Source organism: Solanum dulcamara, chromosome 1, assembly GCF_947179165.1.
Source record: "Solanum dulcamara chromosome 1, daSolDulc1.2, whole genome shotgun sequence".
NCBI classification, from domain to species: domain Eukaryota; kingdom Viridiplantae; phylum Streptophyta; class Magnoliopsida; order Solanales; family Solanaceae; genus Solanum; species Solanum dulcamara.
The window spans coordinates 76997081-77009739 of record NC_077237.1 but is presented as its reverse complement, the minus strand read 5'-3'; the positions used below and the strand labels follow the sequence as shown (position 1 = coordinate 77009739).

The 12659-nt window shown below is 40.9% G+C and overlaps 1 pseudogene; it reads right to left on the bottom strand.

The window, feature by feature from the left end:
- Positions 1-217: 217 nt before the first annotated feature.
- On the bottom strand, positions 218-11156 carry LOC129894312 (uncharacterized; annotated as a pseudogene).
- Between the last annotated feature and the right edge of the window lie 1503 nt (positions 11157-12659).

Below are 12659 nucleotides of genomic sequence, written 5' to 3'. Positions count from 1 at the left end.
TATAACATTCTTGCTCTTTAAAACACCAATCGCGTGTGAACAAGGTATCTCATTAATTTAAAATCTTTCAAAATTACATATTTTTTCTCAAGCAAAATAATATATCTTCTTCTAGCTTCGTAAACTGAAAAAATAAACTCAGATGATGGAACAACCTACAAATATCAAGAATACACATCAGACAACTATAATATACATTAGTTTAGATACACAACATTTATGTATAATTATTAATGATACATACCTTCATTCTTGAATATTTAGAAGCATTTATAATCAAAATCTATTCAAATCTACGTCCTAATGTGTCTTTTGTATATGAGGAAATTTTTCTATTCTTGCAATGTCAAGAACTAAATAAAATTCTAACCTCCTCCAAAAATTCTAATATAGGCAGTTTACTTGCTTCAACAAGGCAGCCATTGATACATTCAGCTATATTAGAAGTCACCATCCTCCCCCTATTTATGATTGATGAACCATTGACCACTTTTCATACCCAGCATCCTCAAGATACTTCTTAACCCTGTGATCAATTTTTTCAACTTTCGCCATCAATTTTCTAAAATCTTCTTTTTTATAAGCCTTGGCTGTAACATTCCTCAAAATTTTTCCCTAAGATTTGGACCTTTCTTGTACACGTGTAAGGTCAAACTCGGTTATTGTGAAGCAATTTCATGAGTAAGGTGAGTCTTTGAGAAATTGAGCAGCGTTAGAGGTGATATGGGATCACGAAGGACCCCTAGGACTAAGCTAAGTCCAAAGGATCCGTCGTGGCTAAGCTTTAGGACGAGTTTGAAAAAGGGATCGACTTCTAGTGACCCTATCTTTTGAAAGATGGCAATTTGGGTGGCCCACGACCTATCAAATTAAAGGTCGTCGAGTCGTCTTTCCAACGCCACCAAGAATGTAATTTTTGGGGTTCGGAGTTGAAAGATATGACGATCCGAAGATGAACTAGCGCAGCAGGAATTTCAGGCCTAGGGTTAAACTACTGGGAATCTGGGCTTGGCGCCGCAGTGGCGCGATGCGCCACTATCGCGCAAGAAACATGCCTCAGTAGTTTAGTCCCTGGCGGGGGGCGCCACTAAAAGGTGTGCAGGATTTTTCAAGCCAAATTTCCACAACCCAGAACCTTTGGCCTTGGCGCTATAAGGGCGCGATGCGCCACTATCGCGCCAGAAACATGCCTCAGTAGTTTTGTCTCTGGCGCGGCGCGCCACTACGAGGTATGTAGGTTTTAGGCGTAATCATCCTGGCGCTGCAATGGCGCGACGCGCCACTATCGCGCCAGGTGCATTTTTAGCCTATTTTCAAAACTTTTGAGAAGGGGCAATTTGGGAATTGTCCCAAATTATATATGTATCATCCTTGGCCAATTTGGGGACATATTTTCAGCCCCCACTCTCTCTCTAGGAAAGCCCTAGGAGTCCCTCTCTCTTTCTCTCTCTCTTTTTTCTTCTTCTTCTCCATTTCCAACAAGAAGAGTTCCAAGAGCTTCAAGGTTTGAGTTCTCCATTGAAGACCCAACCATAAAGTTTTCTTCAAGTCTTCACTAAGGTATGTAAGGCTATCTAAAACATGGGTTGAGTCCACCCATGTGCCCTACTCTTGCTTTGAGGTTAGATGTTCATGAAAATAGAGTTTCTTGGTATAGTTTATATTTGTATGAACTTTGTCCCCTATTTATTTGACCCTATATGTGTTAATGTTGTTGAGCCAAGGAGTTCCCAAAATAAGCCTATATGTGAATATGAGTTGATGAAGATGAGTTGTTAAATATGTTTTATTGATCTTCTTAACTATGTGGATTATGATAAAAGAGGTTATTTTCCTAAGAAGTGTTGCCTATTTTATAGTGTGATTTAAAGTCTTGAGTTGTGATGAGTCTCAAGGATTTCTCAAATGGATAGAGTAAATGATTGGTTATGTCTATATATTGCTATAATTGTGCATTTAAATTTCTTTTGAAGAGATGATTGAGATTGATCGGATAGTACGATTGGAAGAGATTCGATTGTGATAGAGTTTATGAGTTGATAAGGTTGTAATTAGACTTGTCGATATGAGTTGATTGAGTTGATTGAATGGAGTTTTATGAGCATTGAGTCTTGGGAGGAGTATCGAGCACCAAATTGGGCAAGAGTATAGTCCATACTCGAACCCAATACCTGTGTTGCCAAATATAGGGGGGATTGAACTGTTAAAGTCGAATGTTTCCCTAAAATTATTGTCCTGACATTATAGGACTTGGTTGGATTGGATCCATGATTGATTGACTCGTTCATGACCTGGCAAAGTATGAACGGACGCGATAACAACGTCGGCTTGTTGTACTGTCACTGGCTCATAAGTGATGGTTGTCGGTTAAGAGAAACTCCCAGATAGGTCTTGATAGTACTTTGAGTCAGACAGAGTTGAATGATATGTGATTGGTCCCGTCTAAATCATATTCTTGTTTAGACTTAGGACATTTGAGTGAGTTGTCCTGTATATACACATATATATATATGAGTTGAGACTCTGAGTTGACTGATTCTTCCTTGATGTTCATTGCATTCGGCCATTTTACATACTCGTACATTCCATGTACTGACGCCATTTCGCCTGCATTATTTCATGATGCAGAGACAGGTACTAGAGATCATCGACCGGCGCTCCGTTGAAGATCCACAAACACTCGCAGCTAGTTGGTGAGTCCTCCTAGTTTCCGGAGGATGTTGAACCTTATTGTATAGTTTTGTTGTAGCTTCCTTTAGTTTGATTTCTTGGTAGCCATGGACTTGTCATTGGCACCTTTTAGACTTTGATAGAGGGTTCATAGACTAGAGTGTGGAGAGGTTGAATGGTTATTGTGAGGAGTTTTATTATATTTATTTTGTCGAGTTAAACATGTATGGCCTTCGGCCCCCATATTGTGAATAGTATTTCATTAATTGAGTTTCTGCTAAGAAAATGTGATTGAATAAATATGTGACTGGACCAGGTGGTTCGCTCGGAGGTCCGAAATGGCCTTCGGGTGCCGGTTACGTCTAGGGTACCCTCCCGGGGCGTGACAAACATGGTATCAGAGCACAGAGTTCAAGTGTCCTAGGGAGTCTATGAAGCCGTGTCTAATAGAGTCTTGCTTATGAGTGTGTTGTGCACCACACTTATAAGTAGGAGGCTATAGGACATTAGGAATTGTTTCCCCTCTTTCATACTCGGAGTTCGTACGATGGAGTTAAACTCTATGAAACTTCCCTTCTAATTCGTGCGTTTATACATTGCAGATAATGCCTCCAAAACGTACTGCTAGCCAGAGAAATGCCGATAATGCAGAGATGCCCCAGTCTGAGGTACGCCCGGCAAGGGCTAGAGGCTGACCTACGAGGTATGCAGAGGCGCCCCAAGTGCCTGCTACTCCGCCTGCACCCACGTCAGAGGCAGAATTTAGAGGGGCGATTGCAATGCTCACTCAACTAATGGCTGCCCGAAATGGTAACCAGAGTTCGCCGTCTCTTAGCTCTAGTTCCCAAGAGCCGTCTGTTGCCGCCAGAATTCGAGACTTTCTGAGAATGAATTCGCCAGCATTCATGGGTTCTAAGGTTGATGAAGATCCCCAAAATTTTATTGATGAGATGTGGAAAATTCTGAAAGCTATGCATGCTACGGAAATTGAGGGGGTTGAGTTGGTGTCTTATCAACTCAAGGATGTGGAAAACATCTGGTATAACCAATGGGAGCAAGGTAGGGGTGAGGATGCTGAACCTGCTAGGTGGGATGAATTTGAGGGAGCCTTTCTTGACCATTTTTTTCCCTGAGAATTGAGGGAAGCAAATGTGGAGGAGTTTGTAAATTTGAAACAGGAAGGCATGACAGTTAAGGAGTATGGCCTGAAGTTCATCCAGCTGTCCAGGTATGCTCCAGAAATGATCCCAGATATGAGGTCAAAGATGAGGAAGTTCGTCTCTGGATTAGGGAGGCATGTGAAGAAGGAGTGCAAAGCAGCATTACTGATCTCGGATATGGATATTTCCAGATTAATGGTGTATGCTCAACAGGTAGAGGAGGAGAAAAGAAAGGACAGAGAAGAGCACTTGAGCAAGAAGGCAAAATCAGCAAGCCATGAGAATGAACAGAGGCAAAACAAGGTCAACAGGTCCTTCTTCCAGAAGAGGCCTCCCAATTATGCCTCATCTACCGCAAGTGCACCTATGCCGCAGAATAGGTATGACCGGCAAGGACAGAGTCGCCAGAATTTCAGCCCTCAGGGTTCTCAATCCCAAGCCAGTGTAAGTCAAGGTTCGAGAGGGAAGCCACCATGCGGCAAGTGTGGTAGGCTCCACTTGGGATAAAGCAGAGCGGGAAGGGTTGGTTGTTATAAATGCGGCCAAATAGATTATTTTTAGAAGGAGTGTCCGGCATGGGGGAATAGAGCCCAGTTCTCTACCACCGCACCGCCAACTAAGGGTAATCAGAGAGGCACTACTTCAGGTACGAGTGGAGGTACAAACCGCCTGTATGCCATGGGTAGTCGCCAAGATCAAGAGAACTCTCCAAACGTCGTGACGGGTATGATTTGAGTCTCTTCTCTTGATTGTTATGTTTTGATGGATCCGGGTGCCACACTATCTTTTATAACTCCTTACGTGGCTAGTAAGTTCAATAAAATCCCTGAATGTCTTAGTGAGCCTTTCTACGTAGCTACCCCTGTTGGGGATTCTGTCGTAGCTGAGAAAGTCTATAGAGATTGCATTGTGTCAATTCATCACAGAGATACCTTGGCTGACTTGGTTGAGTTAGACATGGTTGATTTTGATGTGATCCTTAGCATGGACTGGCTTTATGTCTGTTATGCCTCCATTGATTGTAGAACTCAGGTTGTCAAATTCAAATTCCCGAACGAAGCTGTCATAGAGTGGAGGGGTAGTCCTATTATGCCTAAGGGTAAGTTTATTTCATACCTTAGGGACAGGAAGCTAATCTCAAAAGGATGTGTTTATCACATTGTCCGAGTGAAAGATGACAGTATTGAGTCTCCATTCCTTGAGTCGGTTCTGATTGTCAACGAGTTTCCAGATGTCTTTCCTGAAGATCTGCCTAGAGTCCCTCCTGATAGGGAGATTCACTTTGGGATCGATATTCTTCCTGATACCCAGCCTATCTCAATTCCTCCATATAGAATGGCCCCAGCTGAGTTGAGAGAGTTGAAGGAGCAGTTGAAGGACTTATTAGATAAGGGATTTATTAGGCCGAGTGTCTCACCATGGGGAGCTCCGGTCCTATTTGTTCGAAAGAAAGATAGGTCCCTTAGAATATGTATTGACTACAGGCAGCTGAATAAGGTCACCGTAAAGAACAAATACCCTCTCCCCAGAATAGATGATTTATTTGATCAACTTCAAGGTGCCACGTGTTTCTCAAATATAGACTTAAGATCCGGTTACCACCAGTTGAAGGTGAGAGAATGTGATATTCCGAAGACTTCTTTCTGGACTCATTATGGCCACTTTGAATTTTTGGTCATGTCCTTTGGATTGACAAATGCCCCCGCGACTTTTATGGATCTCATGAACCGAGTGTTTAAACCATATCTTGATATGTTTGTGATTGTATTCATAGATGATATTCTGGTCTACTCCAAGAATGAAAAGGAGCACGCCTATCATCTTAGAGTCGTTTTACAAATTTTGAGGGACCAGGTATTGTATGCAAAGTTCTCTAAATGTGAATTTTGGCTTGCATTAGTGGCCTTCTTAGGTCATATTGTATCTGGAGATGGCATTCAGGTTGACGCTCAGAAGGTTGAAGCGGTGAAGAATTGGCCCAGACCCATATCCCCAACGGAGATAAGAAGCTTCTTGGGTTTGGCTGGCTATTATCGAAGGTTTGTAGAGGGATTCTCATCCATATAGTCACCATTGACTAAGCTGACTCAAAAGAAGGCTAAGTTCCAATGGTACGATGCTTGTGAGAAGAGTTTCCAGAAATTGAAGGCCAAGCTAACCACCGCTCCTATTCTAGCATTGCCCGATGGAACAGAGGGCTTTGTGGTCTACTGTGATGCATCTAGAATTGGCTTGGGTTGTGTGTTGATGCAAAGGGGGAAGGTGATAGCCTATGGTTCGAGACAGCTTAAGGTTCATGAGCGAAATTACCCAACTCATGACCTTGAGTTGGCAGCTGTGGTGTTTGCGCTTAAAATCTGGCGCCACTACTTGTATGGAGTACATGTTGACGTATTCACCGATCACAAGAGCTTACAATATGTCTTCAGCCAGAAGGAACTCAACCTGAGGCAAAGGAGATGGCTTGAGCTACTCAAAGACTACGACATGAGCATCCTCTACCATCCAGGTAAAGCTAATGTTGTTACTGATGCTCTTAGCAGGTTGTCCATGGGTAGCACTGCCCATGTGGAAAAGGGAAGGAGGGAATTGGCGAAGGAGGTACATCGATTAGCCCGATTGGGAGTTCGACTCGAAGAGAACAATAAAGGTGGAGTAAACATTCGAGATGGGGCTATGTCCTCACTTGTAGCAGAGGTAAAGGAGAAACAAGATCAGGATCCCATCCTCCTCCGGTTGAAGGAAGTTGTTCACAAACAAGGGGTGATGGTTTTTACCAAAAGGGGAGATAGTGTGTTGAGGTACCGAAGTAGATTGTGTGTACCTGATGTCAATGATGTTCGAGAGAGGATTATGGTCGAAGCGCATAGTTCCAGATACTCTATTCATCCAGGCTCCATGAAAATGTACCATGACTTGAGGGAAATCTATTGGTGGAGTGGGATCAAGAGGGATATTGCGGAATTTATTTCCAAGTGCCTGAATTGCCAACAGGTGAAGGTTGAGCATCAAAGGCCATGTGGTTTAGCCCAAAACATAGGAATTCTAGAATGGAAGTGGGAGACGATCAATATGGACTTTATTACAGGCTTGCCGAAGTCCTGAAAGCAACATGATTCCATTTGGGTGTTTGTGGATAGAATGACGAAATCAGCTCACTTCTTGGCGGTTAAGACTACTGACACTGCAGAAGATTATGCAAAATTGTATATACAGGAGATCGTCAAATTGCATGGGGTCCCTTTGTCTATCATCTCAGATAGAGGAGCTCAATTCACTTCCCAATTTTGGAAATCCTTTCAGAAGGGATTAGGTTCGAGGGTGAACTTGAGTACAGCCTTCCATCCCCAGACAGATGGCCAAGCAGAGCGCACCATCCAGACATTGGAAGATATGTTGAGGGCATGTGTGCTCGACTTCAAGGGAAATTGGGATGATCACTTACCTCTCATAGAGTTTGCATAAAACAATAGCTATCATGCAAGCATTCAAATGGCTCCTTATGAAGCTTTGTATGGGAGAAGGTGTAGATCTCCCATTGGGTGGTTTGAAGTTGGTGAAGCCGAGTTGATTGGGACTGACCTTGTTCACCAAGCCATGGAAAAGGTGAGAGTTATCCAAGATAGGCTAAAGACAGCCTAAAGCCGCCAAAAATCTTACACCGATGTGAGGAGGAGAGACTTGGAGTTTGAGGTGGGTGATTGGGTGTACTTGAAAGTATCACCCATGAAGGGTGTCATGAGGTTTGGAAGGAAAAGGAAGATCAGTCCTCGATATATTGGTCCTTACCATATTTTGAGGCGGATTGGGAGTGTTGCTTATGAGTTGGAGTTACCCTCGAAGTTAGCATCTATTCATCCGATATTCCATGTTTCGATGTTGAAGAAGTGCTTGGGTGATCCCTCGTTTATAGTCCCCATTGATAGCGTTGGAATTAAGGATAGCTTTTCTTATGAAGAGGTCCTGGTCCAAATTCTTGATCGCCAAATTCGCAAATTGAGGAACAAAAAGGTCGCCTTAGTCAAAGTCCTGTGGAGGAACCAATTTGTTGAGGAATCCACATGGGAAGCGGAGGGAGCCATGAAATCTAAATATCCACATCTATTCATGCCTACCAAGGAGAATGTTGAAGGTAATGACCATTTCCTTGACTTGAATTCATTTGTGCATTTTGAGTTTTGATTGATATTTGTTTGAGAATGTGATTGGTTGAATGACTGAAATTTTGACTGTGATTTATACCCCGAGTCCATTCTTGGTTGCTCGTCATTCGAGGACGAATGATCCCAAGGGGGAGATAATGTAATACCCCTCAAAATGTTTCCCTAAGATTCGGACCTTTCTTATACACGTGTAAGGTCGAACTCGATTATTGTGAAGCAATTTCATAAGTAAGGTGAGTGTTTGAGAAATTGAGCAGCGTTAGAGGTGATATGGGGTCACGAAGGACCCCTAGGACCAAGCTGAGTCCAAAGGATCCGTCGTGGCTAAGCTTTAGGACGAGTTCAAAAAATGGATCGACTTCTAGCGACCCTATCTTTTGAAAGACGGCAATTCGGGTGGCCCACGACCTATCAAATTAAAGGTCATCGAGTCTTCTTTCCAATGCCACCAAGAATGTAATTTTTAGGGTTCGGAGTCGAAAGATATGACGATCCGAAGATGAACTAGCGCAGCAGGAATTTCAGGCCTAGGGTTCAACTACTGGGAATCTGGGCTTGGCGCCGCAGTGGCGCGACGCGCCACTATCGTGCCAGAAACATGCCTCAGTAGTTTAGTTCCTGGCGCGGCGCGCCACTAAAAGGTGTGCAGGGTTTTTCAAGCCAAATTTCCAGAACCCAGAACCTTTGGCCTTGGCGCTATAAGGGCGCGACGCGCCACTATCGCGCCAGAAACATGCCTCAGTAGTTTGGTCTCTAGCGCGGCACGCCACTACGAGGTGTGCAGGTTTTAGGCGTAATAGTCCTGGCGCTGCAGTGGTGCGACGTGCCACTATCGCACCAGGTGCATTTTTAGCCTATTTTCAGAACTTTTGAGAAGGGACAATTTGGGAATTGTCCCAAATTATATATGTATCATCCTTGGCCAATTTTGGGACATATTTTCAGCCCCCACTCTCTCTCTAGGAAAGCCCTAGGAGTCCCTCTCTCTCTCTCTCTCTTCTTCTTCTTCTTCTTCTCCATTTCCAACAAGAAGAGTTCCAAGAGCTTCAAGGTTTGAGTTCTCCATTGAAGACCCAACCACAAGGTTTTCTTTAAGTCTTCACTAAGGTATGTAAGGCTATCTAAAACATGGGTTGAGTTCACCCATGTGCCCTACTCTTGCTTTGAGGTTAGATGTTCATGAAAATAGAGTTTCTTGGTATAGTTTATATTTGTATGAACTTTGTCCCCTATTTATTTGACCCTATATGTGTTGATGTTGTTGAGCCAAGGAGTTCCCAAAATGAGCCTATATGTGAATATGAGTTGATGAAGATGAGTTGTTAAATATGTTTTATTGATCTTCTTAACTATGTGGATTATGATAAAAGAGGTTATTTTCCTAAGAAGTGATGCCTATTTTATAGTGTGATTTAAAGTCTTGAGTTGTGATGAGTCTCAAGGATTTCTCAAATGGATAGAGTAAATGATTGGTTATGTCTATATATTGCTATAATTGTGCATTTAAATTTCTTTTGAAGAGATGATTGAGATTGATCGGATAGTACGATTGGAAGAGATTCGATTGTGATAGAGTTTATGAGTTGATAAGGTTGTAATTAGACTTGTCGATATGAGTTGATTGAGTTGATTGAATGGAGTTTTATGAGCATTGAGTCTTGGGAGGAGTATCGAGCATTGAATTGGGCAAGAGTATAGTCCATACTCGAACCCAATACCTGTGTTGCCAAATGTAGGGGGGATTGAACCGTTAAAGTCGGATGTTTCCCTAAAATTATTGTCCTGACATTATAGGACTTGGTTGGATTGGATCCATGATTGATTGACTCGTTCATGACCTGGCAAAGTATGAACGGATGCGGCAACAACGTCGGCTTGTTGTACTGTCACTGGCTCATAAGTGATGGTTATCGGTTAAGAGAAACTCCCAGATAGGTCTTGATAGTACTCTGAGTCAGACTGAGTTGAATGATATGTGATTGGTCCCGTCTAAATCATATTCTTATTTAGACTTAGGACATTTGAGTGAGTTGTCCTGTATATATATATATATATATGAGTTGAGCTCTGAGTTGACTGATTCTTCCTTGATGTTCATTGCATTCGGCCATTTTACATACTCGTACATTCCATGTACTGACGCCATTTGGCCTGCATCATTTCATGATGCAGAGACAGGTACTAGAGATCATCGACTGGCGCTCCGTTGAAGATCCACATACACTCCCAGCTAGTTGGTGAGTCCTCCTAGTTTCCGGAGGATGTTGAACCTTATTGTATAGTTTTGTTGTAGCTTCCTTTACTTTGATTTCTTGGTAGCCATGGGCTTGTCATTGGCACCTTTTAGACTTTGATAGATGCTTCATAGACTGGAGTGTGGGGAGGTTGAATGGTTATTGTGAGGAGTTTTATTATATTTATTTTGTCGAGTTAAACATGTATGGCCTTTGGCCCCCATATTCTGAATAGTATTTCATTAATTGAGTTTCTGCTAAGAATATGTGATTGAATGAATGTGTGACTGGACCAGGTGGTTCGCTCGGAGGTCAAAAATGGCCTTCGGGTGTCGGTTACGTCTAGGGTACCCTCCCGGGGCGTGACATTGGCCATCGAGTAGAACATGTCACTTAGTGTGGTTTTGCTCCTCCTAAAGTTTGTACATACATTCTTCAAAAAATACCATATACATGCATAATGAGGTACATTTGGGAACACAATGTTGACGGTCTTCATGATACTTTCATTTCTATCCGATACAACACACATCTTCTCCCTCTCCCCAAATGCACTTTTGAACTGTTCGAAGAACCATGTCCACGAACAATCATTTTCCGTGTCTATAACTCCATAGGCTAATGGAAATATGCAACCTATTGATACATCAGTCCATGGCACTGGTAAACCATTGATAAATAAGAATTAAATAATGTATCATTATATTAGCGATACAACCATTATTTTTAACAACACATTAATAAATTTTTAAGTAAAAAACAACACCTGCACTATCTAGCGTACTTGCTGATACAAATGTCCCCTCGTAAGATGCATTTAGATGTGCACCATCAACAATCACTACCGGTCTGCAGAACTCAAAACCTCTCTTAAATAGCCTCAAGGCTATAAACAGATACATGAATTCATTTTTCTCTGATTTATGCATTCTTATATACAAATTTGGATACACTTTATCCAGCATGTATATGTATCTGGGCATCTGTTTATATTCATCGGCCGGTTTACTTCTTATCATCTCCAGCGCACGTTCCTTAGCACGCGATGCTTGTTGGTATGAAATATCAATCCCATATACTGCTTTGCAATCCTATATTACATCCTTAGGCGTATGAATTGGTTTATGATTCAACAATTTAGGAGCTATGACAGAACTAATAAACCCAACAGTAGCTTGCACCTAGATGATCATCCTATCTCATAATGGGCATGTATGTTCACTATTAAAGTATCTTAGTTTGAACACATTTGAATTCTTCCTACAAGATGCCTTCATTTTCCAGCCACAATATTCCGATAAACACACCAATACATAGCTGCAGAATTTCTTTTTTCAGTTAATAAATATACCAGATACATTTCTCATAAATATTGTATCATTAGGTACTAAAACATACTAGCATTCACACAATTATCATAATAGATATAACTTTTAATATATCAAGAATATTTTCCTCTTAAATTTTTATTAATGTATCAATTTTCAAGATAAATAGATACATTATATAAAACTATATGATACACACTCATTTAAATTTGTATCTGATACATCTTATGATACATATCAGATGACACATTTATAAGTCTCTCACACTGGGAATTGACGTGTTTATGATACATTTATTGATACTCAAAACTTTGTTTCTGATACATCGCATTATGATTGAGAGAAAAAATGCAAACAAACATTCGAATAGTAAATCACTTAGTATCTGATACATTTTGTAATATGAATTCACAATTTTTTCACAAAATTCTAATGTATCATCATTTTATATCACATTCACACAGTAAAAAAAGTTTTGATACATACCTCTTAACGTCAAATCTCTTTACCTTGAAATTGATGTTGTGTTTTACCTTATATTTTGCCATTACAGAGTTTAGTGTAGCTTTATCCTTATAGAGTTACTTCTCTTCTACGTCTATATTATATTATTTGTATCAGTAATGTAATTAGTTATTTTCAACTCATGAATATAACATGAATCATCAAATTTTGATTCAATAATTACAAGAGCTTGTGTATCCTTAGCTGATCCTTCTAAAAACAATTTCTCCTGATGAACTATCAAAGCATTGAATCTCCTTATTTATCTTGTCAGATGTATCAACACATAATGGATACATTGAAATTTCAGGCTCTTTTTTTCATCTCTATATACAATCGAACTCCCATGTCGTTAATCAGCAATGGAGTTGAATTTTCTTCCACAATATATCTGATTTCGAAGCTTTTCCTCATCTCGTCTATAGTTCCAACTAAAAAGAATTAAAGGGGTGAAATAATTTTTCATTATCTCAGTTGAAGAACGTAGCCTCCCGATAAAAAACCCAATTGGATTGATAAGATACATATGATTGCTATTCATATTTTTCTTTGTTAAGAGATCCTATTTGTCAAGAAAGTTATCACATTATTCAAATGATC